Below are 18,010 nucleotides of genomic sequence, written 5' to 3' on the forward strand. Positions count from 1 at the left end.
TCTCTCTCTCTCTCTCACACACACACACATCATGACCTAATTCTCTTATTACAGTTTACTACCTTATGCAAAACTTATATAGTTCCTACAGATTTGAGGGGAGGTGAAATTTTCACAGCTGGTGGTTAGGCATGGACTGGATTTTGTCATTCTTTCCTCCTAGTGTGGTAGATTATTATAAAAGAAATTTCTGCTATGAAGAAAACCTGTGCTGAAATCAAAAGACTTGAGTTTATGTCATGACCTAGCCACTTATTAGTTCTGTGTTCTTAAATTTTTACCTGTAAACTTCCCTTGCCCTCTCTGTCTCTTAGGTTCTTTTATTGGTATTTATCTATTTAGTTTTTAAAGTTTATTTATTTATTTTGGGCGCCTGGGTGGCTCAGTCGGTTGAGCGTCTGACTTCAGCTCAGGTCATGATCTCGTGGTCTGTGAGTTTGAGCCCCGCCTTGGGCTCTGTTCTGACAGCTCAGAGCCTGGAGCCTGCTTGGGTTTCTGTGTCTCCCTCTCTCTCCACTCACAGTGTCTCTGTCTCTCTCAGAAATAAACATTAAAGAGAGAAAGAGAGAGAGAGAGAAAGAGAAAGAATCCAAACTGTGAGATCATGACCTGAGCCGAGATCAAGATTTGGGCACCTAACCTACTGAGCTACTCAGGCGCCCCTGTTCTTTACTTTAAACAAAAAAGAGTTTAATTATAGTTTGTGAAATATTAAATAAACACACTGTAGATATATGAACATGCCAGAAAATATCATCAAAAATATAACTCAAATGCTCATGAACTGTAATGGATTTAAATTAGGTGAAATTTGGAGGCTGTTTTTGTGGCTATCAAAAAAAAATAGCATAATTTTATCAAATACACAGATTTCTTCCAGTCTGCTTGCTCCCCTACTCTTCCTGGGGATAATAGAAATGTGAATTGTGTATTCACTTTTCATGGGCAAGTTTAATGCAGCAAGCTTTGTGATGCAAAGGAAGCCAGAAAGGTTCAAAGCAACTTAGATTCACCAGGTAACACATTCATAGTTCATAGAAAATTGAGTCCTTTATTAAGGTGAATAGAAGACTAGGAATTTCTTACCTAGACCCTGAAGGAGATCTTTGAGGTAACTTGATTTGCACTGTGTTAAATACACTAATTTTAGACATTTTAATTTTTTTAACGTTTATTTATTTTTGAGACAGAGAGAGACAGAGCATGAACGGGGGAGGGTCAAAGAGAGGGAGACACAGAATCTGAAACAGACTGCAGGCTCTGAGCTGTCAGCACAGAGACCGACCGGGGCTCGAACTCACGGACCTCGAGATCATGACCTGGGCCGAAGTCGGCCGCTCAACCGACTGAGCCACCCAGGCACCCCAATTTTAGACATTTTAGAGGAGGATAATTTAAAGCCTATTCAAAGGTCGCATTTTTTCCCACTACTTGCGATCAACGCATCCGTATCACTGGACACTCAATTCTGTGATAGGGGAGACGTAGCCTATCTGACTCCACAATGCTTCTATTTCCCTTGATGCTATGACCTCTAGCCTAGAAGGTTCTGCGTAGCCTGCACGTAGACATGCTAAAGATGAGAACGAGACTACACATAAGAAAACTTAAAACTCATCCAAAATGAAGTGAGGCAGATTGAGGGGTTAAAATTTCCCAGAGAATTATTTTAAAAGCCCACCATCAGAAAACCTTCCTGCTTCTTCAAATTAAAATTTCGTATGCTAAAAATATTTTCGGTTTTTTCACTCGGGCCCACACACTGCTTTGCACTTGAAAAAAAAAAAAAATTCTAGTCTAAACTTTGAACAATGGATATACATTTTTAATTTTTCTCAAAGTTGTTTACTTTTACATATTAGAAACCTTACAAAGATGCAGTCATCGGGTAGAGAAATAACATTTTATACATATGCATTATACCTGTTACCTTATAATAACTATTTATAAATATAAGCATATATATATATATATATATACACACTTGTGAATACTTGCGACGTATCCACCTATATCGTATATGCATAGTGTGTGCATGGATGAGTGTGAATATGAAAACCAAAACTATGTCGTCTCTTTGTCACCTGAGGATTTCACATAAACCATAAAATATTAATTAGGATAGTTTAACCTTTAAATTATAATTTAAAAGCCCAGAAAAACACTTTCATGTCTATGCACTTTGAAGTCTGAATTTATTTTAATTTGCTTAATAATAAAACCGAATTAGCATATTTAACCAAGTCCGTTTCCCATTGAGTAAAATAGTTTTGATCACGAATGTCAAAATTCATTATGTATGTTTCAGGCAGTTATTTCCTGTTCCAAAATTATATCAAAGCTTTTAAAGTACAAACTGCTTTGTGTGTTCACAGGAAGCACAATTTGCATTTAAATACGCATTAATGAGTAATTAAAGAGAAATATGCATTTATATATGCATTAAAGAGTAATTAAAATATGTATACGGTTGCAGATGATGGAGTTAGAATATTTTGATCGTAATATGTAGGATAAATATTTTAAATAGCAAGTAAAATATTATGTATTTCTTGTTCTCTCCTCCAACAGAATTTGCTTTTATTCAGATCAACAGCCCTGTCCTCACTACCATGTGGTCCCAAAGGCTCTGGAATTGGAAAGCTGGTAATAAGACTAATCTAATTACAGAATCACTGGTTGTGGCTAGTATATTCCACCACATGTGCTTGTCAGGAGTCCAAACATTTAACCTTAGTCCGTCATGGTACTTTTATACTTGTCCGTACGGAGTGGTAACAAAAAACAGTTTTATATGAAGTGTCATTCAAAACAGCACAAAACCCTGTGCATGGGGATTTAAATTTAATTTCTTGTTTAGTTGAGGAAGAAGCCTTATAATGTATGGCTTTCCTGGCTACACTTGGACAAGTGTTATTATTTCATCTAACTCATCTTCAGGCCCAAATTATAGAACTTCTTCTTTCGTTTATTTATTTATTTTATTTTTTAGAATTTATTCATTTTTGAAAGGCAGAGAGAGACAGAGCTCAAATGGGGGAGGGGCAGAGAGAGAGAGGGAGACACAGAAACAGGCTCCAGGCTCCAAGCTGTCAGCACAGAGCCCGACGAGGGGCTCTAACTCACAGACTGTGAGATCATGACCTGAGCCGAAGTAGGCTGCTTAACTGACTGAACCACCCAGGCTCCTCCAGAACTTCTTTCAAATCAGCATCAACCTGAGGGTGATACTTCAGGCAAGCTTTCCTTTTTCTTTTTTGTTTTGTTTTGCCCCCTCCCCCACCCAGCCTCATCCATATCACAGAAAATTCAGGAAATCAAAACGGCTGTTTAACTGGTTTCCATTTTGACAATAAATTTCATATTAAAAAAAAAAGGCTGTTTATCAGAGCACTCTTTTTTTGTGTGTGCAAACGTTCCCACATTCTCCATTTCTGACGTTTACTCTCGTTGATTTGCAGGAAAACGAAAGGGGATGTGTAAATGGGAAAGAAGATATTGCACACCACCCAAAGCTTGCCACCAAAGAAGTGAGTGACAAAGAGAGGGGAGGAAGGAAGATGGGGTGTGAGATGCTCAACGTGCTGCCAGGAATCATGTTTTCTGTTGTTCATTCCGCCCACTAGCTGAGTCCATGAGTTCATCACTTTAGTGGCGTGTCTATAATGGATGGAAAAAGGGGTTGTCCTGCGATTTCCAGAGTTAGCAAGGTCTACCATTTTCTCTCAAATATTAGCATTTTTTTTCTCAGTTCCAGGTTCTTTGGAGGTTCTGAGTTGAGGCACATCCTCTGTGTTTCTTTCAGTACATACATTTAATTTCCCGTACTTATAATTTTTTTTTTTAATGCTTATTCATTTCTGAGAGACAGAGAGAGACAGAGAATGAGCAGGGAAGGGGCAAAGAGAGGGAGACACAAAATCTGAAACAGGCTTCAGGCTCTGAGCTGTCAGCACAGAGCCTGGCATGTGGCTCGAACTCACAAACTGCAAGATCATGACCCTAGCCAAAGTCAGTCAGCCCAACCGACTGAGCCACCCAGGTACCCCTCAATAAATACCTTTTAAAGAAATCCTCTTGATTCGTTTATTTAAAAAAATTAACGTTTATTCATTTTTGAGAGACAGAGAGAGACAGAGTGTGATCATGGGAGGGGCACAGAGACAGGGAGATACAGAATCGGAAGCAGGCTCCAGGCTTTGAGCCACCAGCACAGAGCCCGACGCAGGGCTCCAACCCACGAACTGCGAGGTCATGACCTGAGCCGAAGTTGGACGCTCAACCGACTGAGCCACCAGGCGCCCCTAATTTCCTTTACTTATACTTCATTTTATTTTGAGATTCTTAAAAGTGGACAGGCCACATTCCAGCAGCAAAATGATATGAACAGATGGCAATGAGCTATTTTGTGGGCATGAGAAAGTCATGGCTTATGAAGTCGGAAGACATGGAGTCATGGGGTAATTTTACAGGAGATCCTTAGCAGGGAATGCAGAAAACTGACAGCCGGCTCTCTGCAGTGATATCTCCAAATTACTGCACGTGTATTCCAAAATATGGCCTTGCTCAAATTAATGTTCGCAAATAAAAACACTGTAAAATATTTTTGTAAAAATATGGATAATAGATTTACTCGTGCAGGTAAAGATTAATTAATTTTCAAAATATCCCCCAAAAAGCCACTAGATAACCTCCATCAGGAAATTTTGATGAAAGTCTTAAGGCAATGTGCAAAATCAAACTTGGCAAAACTTAAATAGGGCTTCCAGCCTGGAAGTCCAGTTGGCCTCCCAGGCTTTTAAGAGTAAACTTTAGTTAAAAAAACAAAATGAAATTTGGCAGAAAAGTGATGAATATGGATGAGATAATGATTGGGAATAATAAAAAAAAAAACTTCTGGAATGGTCAGAAGGGAATTTATCTGTGAATCTCATGGAAGAGAGGATGACAAAATCATCTACCGGTCAAATTAGGTAACTGACAGCTGGGTTAAATAAGTCAGAGAAACTTATAATCGTTTCAACTTGACATGTAGAAAAGAAAGGTGACGACTGTGGAAATAAATGAAGGTCAGAGTATGGTTAAAGAAAATGCCACTGTTCTACAGATAACTCTGAATAAACGTGAAAAATAAACAAGGGGAAATGCACTGCCACAGAGGGATGCTGTATATGAATAAATAATTCATTCGCATGAATGGGTCCATCTACCATCTCTCACATGTGAAACCAAGTAAAAAAGAAAAAAAAAAAGAATCACACTTATAAGCTTCAGAGAAAAATTGCATTGAAATGAGTTTTAAGACTGAGTTAGGGGCGCCTGGGTGGCTCAGTCAGTTAAGCGTCGACTTCAGCGCAGGTCACGATCTCACGGTCCGTGAGTTCGAGCCCCGCGTCGGGCTCTGGGCTGATGGCTCAGAGCCTGGAGCCTGCTTCCGATTCTGTGTCTCCCTCTCTCTCTGCCCCTCCCCCGTTTATGCTCTGTCTCTGTCTCAAAAATAAATAAACGTTAAAAAAAAATTAAAAAAAGAAAAAGACTGAGTTCATTCCGTCAAATTCTTTCTATTTGTTAAAAACACTTTTGACATTAAAAACTTCTATTAGTGTGCAACATTTTATATTAATTTATATAAAGTATTCCCTTCTATCAATGGCTAAAATGTTGTTTCTTCTTTCAGTGGCCAATCCCTGGATACTTCACCCTCTTGACTGTCTAAAAACTGAGTCTGGTACTCCGTCTTTCTTCTGTACCATTAGCCATTACCTTTTTGAATGATTCAGTTTACACATAAGTATTTTCTAATATGTGGCTTATAAAAAAAATACAAATAAGAGGCATCTGATCCCACATTCCTCTTTAGCTGACGCAATCTTATTTCGCTCACTTCCTCACCCAAACTTTCAGAAATTTTCCACCCATACTGTCTTTCACTACCAATTTACCATTTACTTTATTTATTTTAGTTTTTAAATGTATTTTGTTCTGGGCATGTATATTATTAAGTGTACAGCTGATGATTTTCCACTCTGAAACTCTCATGGATCCAATTATCCCCCTCAAAGAAGTAATGCATTACCGATACCCCAAAATTCCCCTGGAAGTTAATAACCACTCATTTTCCCAAAGGTTGATCATCTTACTTTTTCTGTTTGCTTGCAAAGTACATAAATGGAATCATATGCCCATGTATTCTTTGGTTTGGCTTATTTCATGAAATTTTATGATTGAAACATTGACGCTGTGAAGTATATAAGTTATTTTCCATCCTGCATACTAGTTCATTGTAAGAAGCATACCTTCCACTTCTCTATTCTGTTAATAAATGTGCATTATTCTTATTTGCAGTGTTTGACTAATGCAAATGAAGCTGCTGCGGAAACTCGTTGGCCTTCTTGTGTTTTATTGCACAAATATATGCTAAAGGAGGTCAGCATATACTAGGTCATAAGGAGGCATGCATTCAGCTTTCACAGACGATGCCATGTGCACCAAACACTTTGTATTTTCTGTCTCTTTCATTTTATTCACTCTGGAGGTTTTATAGAGACTTCACATTATGTTATAATAGCATTTCCATGATGTCTAATTATGTTGAGTACCTTATTCACGTATTTATTGTCAATTTAGATGTTTGCTTCGTCGAGTACATATCCGAGTATTTCATTCATTTTTATTGGTTTGTCTTTCCTTTTTTACCCGTTTGTTTGAGTTCCATATATATTATGGATAGGAGCTCTTTGTCAACTTTATATATGCAAATACACACTCCCATTTAACTCTGGGGCTTGCTTTTCATTTTTATGCTTTTTATGATGAACATATTTTTTTTTCATTTTTAATAAATATAATTATTTTCCTTTATGGTTAACATTTTTGCAACCGGGGCAAAAAAAAAAAATCTTTATCTTCTTCACTGGTACTAATTGATTCCTCTATATTATCTTCAAAAAGTGATCTTATTGTATTATTTAGATATACAAACTTTTGGAGTTGATTTTCACATATGTTATAGGTTCATAATTAAGACATTCTTCTCAACCTAAATATCCAACTGATCTAGTGTAACCAAAAAGGCCATCTATTTTCATTGCTCACCTTTCAACACTGTTTTATTTATTTATTTATTTATTTAGCCCAACAAGGGCCCTCCTTAATGCCCATCACCCATTTAGAGCTGTTTGTATTTTTCTTCTTAGAGTGCTACAGGAGAGAGTTCATGATTGAGGTTGTTGCTATGTACTCATAAGAAGAGCTGATTTTAAGGGTTGCTTTATCTGGCATGGTAGATAGGGTTACTCATCAGATTTAGATGCAATTTGAGAAGAAAAGTAGGAAACCTGAGTGACTACAGAGCTTGAGGCCTGACTTATTAAGTGGATGGTGGGATTCAGTTATGGAGACGAGCACTACGCATATACTTGTAGAACGGAATGAAAATTAATGCTAAGTTCGAGATGCCTAAAGACAACTGAATACAAGATTCAATTAGGAAGCCTGAGGTGGAGATGTGATATTTAAAACCAGGAAACTAAAGGACATCACCTAAGAAGAGAATGTACCTAATGAAAATAAAATAATTAAGAATAAAGTTTTAGGGAATGCCAAATTTAAATTTCTGAGGAAGGAGGTGAAGACGGCTAGGGGAAGCTTGGTGAATCTGGGTCATGGAAATGTAGAAAATGGAGTGATTCAGGGGAGAAGGGTCAGCCATTCCAAAGAGTGCTGATAAACTGATTAAAATTAGGACAGTTTGACCAAACGATGTTTTTGGCACATGACAGGGCAATAATCACCTATATCCCGAAAACAATCCCGAAGCAGAAAATGAGATAAATACTGATTAAAAAGAGTTGGCAAATACCATATTATTTCACTCGTATATGGAATTTAAGAAATAAAACAAATGTGCAAAGAAAAAAAAAAAAAGAGAGAGAGGGAGAGAGAAACCAGAAACAGACTCTAAGCTATAGAGAACAAAGTGATGGCTTCCAGAGAGGAAATAGGGGGATGGGCTACATGGGTGATGGGTGTTAAGGAGGGCACTTGTTGGGATGAGCACTGGGTGTTGTATGTAAATGTTGAATCATGAAATTCTACACCTGAAACTATTATCACACTGTACGATAACTAACTGTAATTTAAATAAAAAATTTAAAAACGACCCAGGAGAGAGAGAGAGAGAGAGAAAGAGGGAGAAAAGAGTTGAAAAGAAAGGCAGACATACAGAAAGCTTTTAAAGATGTCATGCTCTCAGTGGGGGAAAAAAAAATGAATGGGAGTAATAGAGGGATTGAGGACTCAAAAGAGATTATTAAATGTATATGACATGTGGTGCTTCTTTATAATGAAAACAACAACCCAGCATATGGGGAGGCTTTAACTACAGTGACAAAGTCCATGAAAACTTGAGAAGGCAAAAAAATCAAAGATTTAAGCTGAAGGATGGACCTAATATATTCATACCTTCTCAGGATGGCTTCCTTTTCATATTTAGGTTTGTATCTGTTCTGAAATTAATTTGTCTAACTGGAATGAGTTCTGGACCAAATTCTATAGATTTTTCAAACAAGTAGTCAATATTCTGACACCACGTTCGGAGGAGTAGTTCATGTAGCCACTAATTTGAAGTACATTTTTGCCACTTTGTGTTTTGAGAAAGAGAGGGAGAGAAAGAGAGAGGAAGAATGACTCGGAGAGGGCCAGAGGGAGAAGGAGAGAGATTCTTAAGCAGGCTCCATGCCTAGGGTGGAACCCTACACAGAGCTCGATCTCACAAGCATGAGATCATGACCTGAGCCAAAATCAAGAGTCAGATGCTTAACCAACTGAACCACCCAGATTCCTCATTTTTGTCATATTCATATAGATGAGTATACATACTGGTCTATGCTATATACATACTACACATGTGATGTACATAATGCTAGACATAATATCCATGCATATGCAATTTAACTCTATTTCTGAGCTTTAAGAACTTATTTTAATTATGAGTGATAATATTTAGTTCCGCGCAGTTGTTTCTCCTTTAATAAAATCATGGGTTTTTCCTTGGCCATTTATTCTTCCCTCTCAAGTTTAGAATCATATACTGAGATAGTTTTATTGAAATTTTACATGAATGTGGCTGAATTTGACATTTTTATAGTATCAGCTTTCCCATTCATGAACTCAATATATTTCTCCATTTAATCACATCATCAAGAAGGTCCAGACTATTTTATTACACCATATGAACATAATTATAATGCATTCAGGCGATGTTCACTAGGTACTGAAGAGTCTATAAATCATGTCACAAGGACAAACGTATGTATTTAGTCTGGAAAACAGTAACTTAAGACATTTGTAGTAACATTCCAAATTTTGAAGAGGTTCTTTGTAAAAAGGGGATTAAGGTTTTGATTTTGTTTTGTTTTAATTGCAGGAGACAGGAAGGGAAAAGAAAAAAAAAACTCACAGAAAAGCAAACATTTATCAATCAAACAGAATTTTTTTATTGACTTGACGGCATAGTTACATACTGAGTGTTTAATCCCTGCCACAAACTGGAATTTGGAGTAAATAAAACACATTCTTGCCTTGGTGGAAAGAATCCTTCCTAAGATCAGAGTGGATCCTATGGAAGGGTCATGGATGAACGGGGCTTCAAATGGTGCACGATCTTAGAGGGGGAAGTACAAGGAGGTCAGTAGCCAAAACATGAGATGGAAACATACAACGTATTCCTAGGAGACATGAGATAGACGAACATGGATGGGTAAGTGTAAGTTTTGTACATCATGGGTATTTGTAGTTAACTTGGGAGGGATGGTGGTAGAAACTGTGGTTGGCCTAATATTTTAAGTCACTGACTTTTTTTTTCTTTATTTTTATTTTTTTTTAATTTACCATCTTCTATGTTTAAGACACTCTAGGACAGGATTAAAAAAATACTCACTACAATGCTATTTATACTCGTCTTATTTGATTAATTAGTTCACTTTTTAGACATTGGAAATAATTTCAATATGCATTTTGTATCAAGCCAAATAAAAACTGAATCATGAGCTAAAACTACCTATCTCGTTCACGACCACTCAACTAATTTCCCAAGTTTTGTCACTTTCTTTCATTCATATTATCTCTCTTAATTAAATTGCTCCACCTTCTTTATGTACTTGCATAAATATTATTTTCTTTCAATCACACCCAGTAATACCCATACATGCAGGCCCTCTCATATTTTCTCTAACAAAACAAATCATTTTTCCTTTGAAACATAATTCAAAATTAATTTTCTTCAACTCAAATTTCCCTCGAGTAGCTTAGCTTGCTTTTCCCAATCTCATTTCTATGTCAAACCCACAAATGTGGATAATCTATTTACTTGTAACAACCCAACAATCATTTTAAAATTGAATCTGGTAATTCCTCGATTTCTAGAAACAAAGGACAGGCAGGAATATTTTAGCTTGTTTAACAATCCCACAGCTTCATTTTGCCCTCTACACAGACCTGGCTGCATTATTATAAAATGCTGCACTGTCAATGGTATTGAGAGTTGGGAAAGAGATTGCTAGATCTTTCTTTCTTCAAGACAATTCTCCCAGGAACTGTTTCAGTATCTTAGGGCTTCAAATTGTTCTTTGGAAGGGCTGATGATCTACTCATGGAATACAATTTCTATCTGAACAATGAGAGCATACACATTAATTACCTGTGTTACTCTATTCTTTACCACATACGCAAAGGTCACTTACACTAGATAAGAGCTTTGGCCATATTAAAAAAAAATATATAGTATTGATAGATTATTTGGGCTTGCTAATACAGCATAAACCTCAAGGACTTCTCAAGACGAACTTGAATTTTGTTTTGTTTTCTTCTTTTGTTTGTTTGGTTTTGGCTCTAGAAGGGGCTATCAACAAATTCCTAGTTATCTTCATTATGACCCAAATAGGTCAACTGACTTAGCCATTATTAGCAGGTAGTTATTTCCAACTAAAGAAATAACAGTTATCCAAAGGGAAAGAAAGAAAGAAAGAAAGAAAGAAAGAAAGAAAGAGAAAGAAAGTGTTTGAGTTGGAAGTATGAAGAGGATATAGTTTATAATTTCTTACTCGGTGTTGAGCATGATTCTGTAAAAAGTGTGTAAAAGGGCATTTTAAGTTATAAAAGGAGGGAATCTACAGCCCTGAAACTGCTACCGTCTTCCAGGCACTGTGCAAAATGAAGCCCTCCATATATAATTCTTCTCTGTGATCAAAATAAAAGCTATTGGGGATTTTGTTTGCTTTTAATACTTTATATAAACCAAAGCAATAAAAATAATACTGTACTTACTACATATGCATACTCATATTGGTGATCTCAACATCTCAGGTTAGTTTTTGTCCTTGCTGTTTTAGCTTCTCTTGGGAGGTAAGACACAGGTAAGGCAGTATTATAATTATCTCATATTATTCCATTTAAAATAAATGATTTCATACACAGATATTTTACTCCTTGTCTCTGCTTACTACATACTGTATGGATAAATGAAATCCAAAGGCAAAGATGATTTAGGAAAGCTGTGTTGATGAATAAGAATATTTAATAAATACAAATGTTGTGAATTATCTGCTGCCTTGCACCTCCATACAAGGTAACATTCTAAGTTCAACTACTTTCATTAATTGGAATGAATATTTCCTATAAATACTAATCTTAAAGAAAAAGTTTAATAATATGGTGGTGAATTTGGGGCAAATAATTTTGATAGCACGTTGTAATCTCTGGTGCATTTTCAGCAATTTATGTTTGTTTTCAACTTGAAATTTTATGTATTATATTTTAAATGCATGCATATCTCAACTATTTAATGTGCCTTTCCATAAACCAGATATTTATCTAAACACCTTTTGAAACAATTTCAAAGTCTTTATTGGGCTCTTGGGCGGCTCAGTCGGTTGGGCATCTGACTTCAGGTCAAGGCATGATCTCATGGTCTGTGAGTTCAAGCCCTGTGTCAGGCTCTGTACTGACAGCTCAGAGCCTGGAACCTGCTTCAGATTCTGTGTCTCCCTCTCCCTGCCCATCTCCCGCTTATGCTCTGTCTCTGTCTCTCTCAAAAACAAGTAAACATTAAAAAAAAAGAATAAAACAATGTCAAAGTCTTTAATAGCAGCTGATAAACCCTGTAAAATAGGTTGTAACTCTGGGAATGTTCTCTCCCAGAGACACTGGTTAATATATCAGGGTGTTGATCAAGTTGTTAACAACTGTAATCAATGCAAGCAGCTTAGTATTGCATGAAAGCATTTGGAAGGTGGCAACATTTTTTTTAAATGTTTGGATTCTTACAATATAAATCATAAGATAGCTAAAAGAAACTCTTGTCTTTATGTTAATGTAAAATAAAAGAGCATCAGGTTGCTAACATTAGGAGAATAAACGGACAACATGTCTTCATTTTTTATTCAGTTAGTGTTTATCACATACTTGTTGCATTAATACCTAAGAGTAACGAGACAGATACAAAAGAAGGCAACCATTTCCAACCTTAAACGTGTCTTAGAAACACAGTGGTAATAAGACGCAGAGATTATATTTGTACCAGCAAAAGTGGGGCACTCAGCCACAATTTAACCGCTTTACAATTACTGGGTAAAGCAACACCAGTACTAAGTACAGAGATTTTTCTCTCTCTACAAGTAATTCTGTATCTCTAATACTTTGAACCTAGGAACTGGAGTACTTTTGTGGGATATAGACTCAACAGTCATAATACCATTTTTGCCTTTCAGCAGAAGTGATCATTAGTCTTGATGAAGAGTAAGTCTTATTCTCCATCGTCAGTGAATTTCAGAATTCTGCAGTGTGCATGAGCCTCTGATACTATATGACCTTCAGGTCATTATGGATGACTCCTTAAAGTCCTTGTGATTCTCCACAAATGTCATGCGATAGAGTGTTTAAGAAGGTGGAGTCGAGAACCAGACTGCTTGAGTCTAAATCTTGTCTCTACCTGGAAACGGTGGTTTGACTGCTGGCCAATCACTCAATTGACCTGTCTCTAAGTTTCCTACCTGCCAATGAAGATAATAATAGTTTTTCCTTCATGGGTTTATAGAGAGATTCATGACTTAATCTGTATGTTCCTTATTGCCAATTTTTTCATCTTATTATATGACTTCAGAAATTAAGTGAATATACATACTGAGAATTTGCAAATTTAGCTGAGTACGGATTTGAGGAAGTTGAGTAAATATACCCACTAAAATCTGGACCGTACAAAAGAGACATTCTGTACACTTAACATCAGCAAGATGGTGACCTGGAAGGTGCCAGGCCCTTGTTCTCCACAGAGACACTGAACAAACAATAATATGTGAACCAAAATACCCATCAGATCTCTAGAAACCAGTTAAGGAGCTGTAGCAATCGAGGAAATGCTTAATCAAGAAGGAGCCATTTTAAAAGCGGTAGGAAATTTCATTGTGTTTTGCTCACTCTTGGCTAACCCCTTCCTTAGTTCAGCATGATATGGTCAGGCGGAAGCCGCCCAATTCCCACTTCCTCCTTTGAAACTGAAGGAAAGGGGTGGATCTTGCTGGCAACATTTTGGCTTGCGGTGTGCCGTCTGAAGGGCTGGCTCTGATTTTCTCTTGGAAAGTAGCCTAGTTTTGATATAAGGTTGCGGGCCTCTGAAAGCAGAGCTGGGTACCGTGGAGCAGAGCTGCAGAAGCCTGCAACACACTGGGAACCTGAGGATGAGGGGTTACAGCAGAGGGGAAAAAAAAAAAAAAAAATCTAAGTCCTTCGAGAAGAAGTAGGGCTGAAACTCTTAGGGAAAATAAAATATCTAAAAGCAGCCATATTTGGGGGTGGGGGCTAAAATGAAAGCACATGCACAGGCCCAGGAAAGATGCATCTCCAGAAAATATTTGGGAGCTTATCTTTCTGACTTTATGGTAAGCTGATTAGTAAAATCTATCCTGATAAAAGCCAGTCCATTAAGACTGGAAGAGATAATTGTTTTTTGTTTTTTGTTTTTTTTTAATGCCTAAGTTTTAACAAAAGATCACAAAGCATACAAAGAAACAGAGAAATAAGACCCACTCAAAAGAACAAAATAAATCTCCTGAAGCCAGTCTAAAGAAACATAGGCCTCTGATTCACATGACAAAAATGTAAAACAACTGTCTTAATTATAGTCCATGAGCTAAAGGAAATCATAGACATAGACAACTAAGCCAAATCCAGAAAATGATTTATAAGCAGAATGAGAATATTAACAGAGCCATAGAAGTTATTAAAGAATCCAGAAATTCCAGGGGCGCCTGGGTGGCGCAGTCGGTTAAGCGTCCGACTTCAGCCAGGTCACGATCTCACGGTCCGTGAGTTCGAGCCCCGCATCAGGCTCTGGGCTGAGGGCTCAGAGCCTGGAGCCTGTTTCCAATTCTGTGTCTCCCTCTCTCTCTGCCCCTCCCCCGTTCATGCTCTGTCTCTCTCTGTCCCAAAAATAAATAAACGTTGAAAAAAAAAAAAGAATTCAGAAATTCTGGAGTCAAAACATGCAAAAACTAATTTGAAAAATTTACTAAAGAGATTCAGCAGTGGACTGACAGAGCCTAAGGGATATACAGGACACCATAAAGCATAGAAGTCCCAGAAGGAGAAAAAAGAGAGAGAAGCGGCAGAAATCTCGTAACAAGAAATGGGCTAAGACTTCCAAAATTTGAAGGAAAAAACTGGATATACAAATCCAAGAAGCTGAATTAAATTCAAGAGGGATAAATCCAAAAGAAACCAAACTGATATGCTGTATAGTTGGTGAAACTTACAAAGAAAAGATCTTGAAGACAGCAAGACAAGTGACTCATCATGTATAAGAGAGTTTTATACGATTGTCATTAGATGTCTCAGCAGAAATTTTACAGGCCAGATGGCAGTGGAATGACACAGTACTGAAAGTAAAAAACAAAAAAAATAACAAAACAAAACCCTGCCAACCAAGAATGTTATAGACAGCAGACCTGCCCTTCCAGTGAAGGAAAAATGAAGGCTCTGAGATACACAAAAGCTCAGGATGTGCTCAGGACCACTAGACCTGCCCTGAAAGAGATACTAAAGGGAGTCATTTAACATGAATGGAGAGAATACTCAATGATAACTCAAGGCCAAATGCATATATAGGAGTCTCTGGTAAAGGTAGATTTGTGAGCAATTATAAAATCTGTATTATTGTAATTTTGGATTGTTATTTCTCCTTTAGGTTTTCTTATAAGATTTAAAGCACACAAACATGAAAATGAGTATGAATTTATAATACTGGGCACACAATATATAAAGATGTCATTTGTGACATCAGTAACATAAATTGGGGCAGATTTATAAATGAGTAGAAATAAGTAGTTTGCATAAGATAGAAGTTTAGGTGTCCGTAGTTTAAAATAAATTGTTATAACTTTAGAAAGTCATATGTAATCCCAATAGTAACTACAGAGAAAATATCTATAAAATATATAATATATATATATACAGATATATATGTCACTGTAATTAAAATATATCAACTATAAAAAGTCAACTACATAACAAATAAGATAGTAACAAAGGAAGTGAGGACCAAAATTTATAAAACACAGAAAGTAATTTATAAAGTGGGTAAATTGTAAGTTCCTCCCTATCAGTAATTATTTTATTTTATTTTATTTTATTTTATTTTATTTTATTTTTTCAACGTTTATTTATTTTTTTTGGGACAGAGAGAGACAGAGCATGAATGGGGGAGGGGCAGAGAGAGGGAGACACAGAATTGGAAACAGGCTCCAGGCTCTGAGCCATCAGCCCAAAGCCTGACGCAGGGCTTGAACTCACGGACCGCAAGATCGTGACCTGGCTGAAGTCAGACGCTTAACCGACTGCGCCACCCAGGCGCCCCAAGTAATTATTTTAAATGTAAATGGATTAAACTCCCCAAACAAAAGATGTGGATTGCTGATTTGAAATTAAAAAATGAATAGTATCAACACATATGTTGTCATAGGAAACACACCAAGCCATAGATACAGTACTGAAGTCTAATTCATTATGGAAAAAAATTGATAGGTGAGATCCAGGCAGACAGGGATGAGGTCTATGGGGCTGACAGTTGTCAGGGCGGGGGTTCAAACATAAAAAGAAAGAAAAAAATTGATAAATTGGATTTTATTCAAATTAAAAACTTCTGTTTTATGAACTACATTGCTAAGAGAATTACAAGGCAGGCCACATTTAGGACAAAGTATTCACAAAACAACTCTGAACAGTAATTTATAACCAAAATATGCAAAGATTTTTAAAGCCAAAATATACAAAGAATTCTTACAAATCAACACTATGAAAGCAAATGACCTAATTAAAAATAGTCAAACAATCTGAAGAGACATGTTATCAAAAAACTATACAGAGGTGAAATAAACACATGAAAAGATGCTTTATATCATATTTCATTAGGAACCTGTGAATTAAAACAATGAGAAATCATGGGACACTTGAATGGCTCAGTTGGTTAAGCATCCAACTTCAGCTCAGGTCATGATCTCATGGTTCACAAGTTCGAGCCCCATGTTGAGCTCTCTGCTGACAACTCAGAACCTGGAGCCTGCTTTGGATTCTGTGTCTCCCTTTCTCTCTGCCCCTCCCCCACTTGCTCTCTCTCTCTCTCTCTCTCTCTCTCAAAAATAAATAAACATTTGGGGCACCTGGGTGGCGCAGTCGGTTAAGCATCCGACTTCAGCCAGGTCACAATCTCGCAGTCCGTGAGTTCGAGCCCCACATCAGGCTCTGGGCTGATGGCTCAGAGCCTGGATCTTGCTTCTGATTCTGTGTCTCCCTCTCTCTCTGCCCCTTCCCCGTTCATGCTCTGTCTCTCTCTGTCCCAAAAATAAATAAACGTTGAAAAAAAAAATTAAAAAAAAAATAAATAAATAAACATTAAAAAATTAAAAAAAAAATGAGAGGTCACTACACAACTATTGGAATGCTGAATATATAATATACTGAAATCGTATTTTGCCAAGAATTGGAGAAATAAGAACTCTCATTCATTGCTAATGGAAAGTGCAAAATGATTCAGGCACATTACAAGGCAGTTTGATGGTATCTGACAAGGCTAAATCTCATGTGATCTAACAATAGCTCTTTAGGTATTTCCCCAACTCATTCAAAAGTTATGTCTGCACAAATACTTGCTTGTAAAGTGATAGCTGCTTTAGTCATAATTGCCAAAAAGTAGATACAACAAAAACGCTCTTCAAAAGATGAATGGATAAATAAGATGGCATAGAGTCATATATTTGAATACTATTCAGTGATAAGAATCATTCTGTGAAAGAAATGGAAAAATCTTAAATACGTATTTCTAATAAAAAAAAGTCAAGCTTAAAACCCTGTATGATTCCATTTGTATAAGTAGTTAGAAGACACACACCAAGGGCGCCTGTGTGGCTCAGTCAGTTGAGCTTCCAACTCTTGATTTCCATTCAGGTCAAGATCTGAGGGTCTTGGGTTCAAGCCCCATGCTGGGCTCCACACTAGGCATACAGCCTGCTTAAGATTCTCCCTCTCTCACTCCATTCCTCTCCTCTGTTCTCTCTCTCTCTAAAATAATAAAATATGCATATATTTTTAGAAGATACAACTTGAAGTGTTGCCTGGGTGGCTCAGTTGGTTAAGGGTCCAACGTCGGCTCAGGTCACGATCTCATGGTTAGTGAGTTCAAGCCCCACATTGGGCTCTGTGCTGACAGCTCGGAACCTGGAGCCTGCTTCAGATTCTGTGTCTCCCTCTCTCTCTGTCCCTCCCCCACTTGTGCTATCTCTGTCTCTCAAATATAAATTAGAATATTTAAAAAAAATTTTTTTTAAAAAGATACAGCTTGAAGGGCAATGATAAGATGACTGTCCAAAGTAAAGCTGTGAGGAGTAGGGAGAATAGTTGACTAGATATAGCACAAGAATCTCAGTAAAATAATTAAACCACTCTTTATGATACTGTAGCATTG

This window comes from Prionailurus viverrinus, chromosome A2, assembly GCF_022837055.1.
Source record: "Prionailurus viverrinus isolate Anna chromosome A2, UM_Priviv_1.0, whole genome shotgun sequence".
NCBI lineage: Eukaryota > Metazoa > Chordata > Mammalia > Carnivora > Felidae > Prionailurus > Prionailurus viverrinus.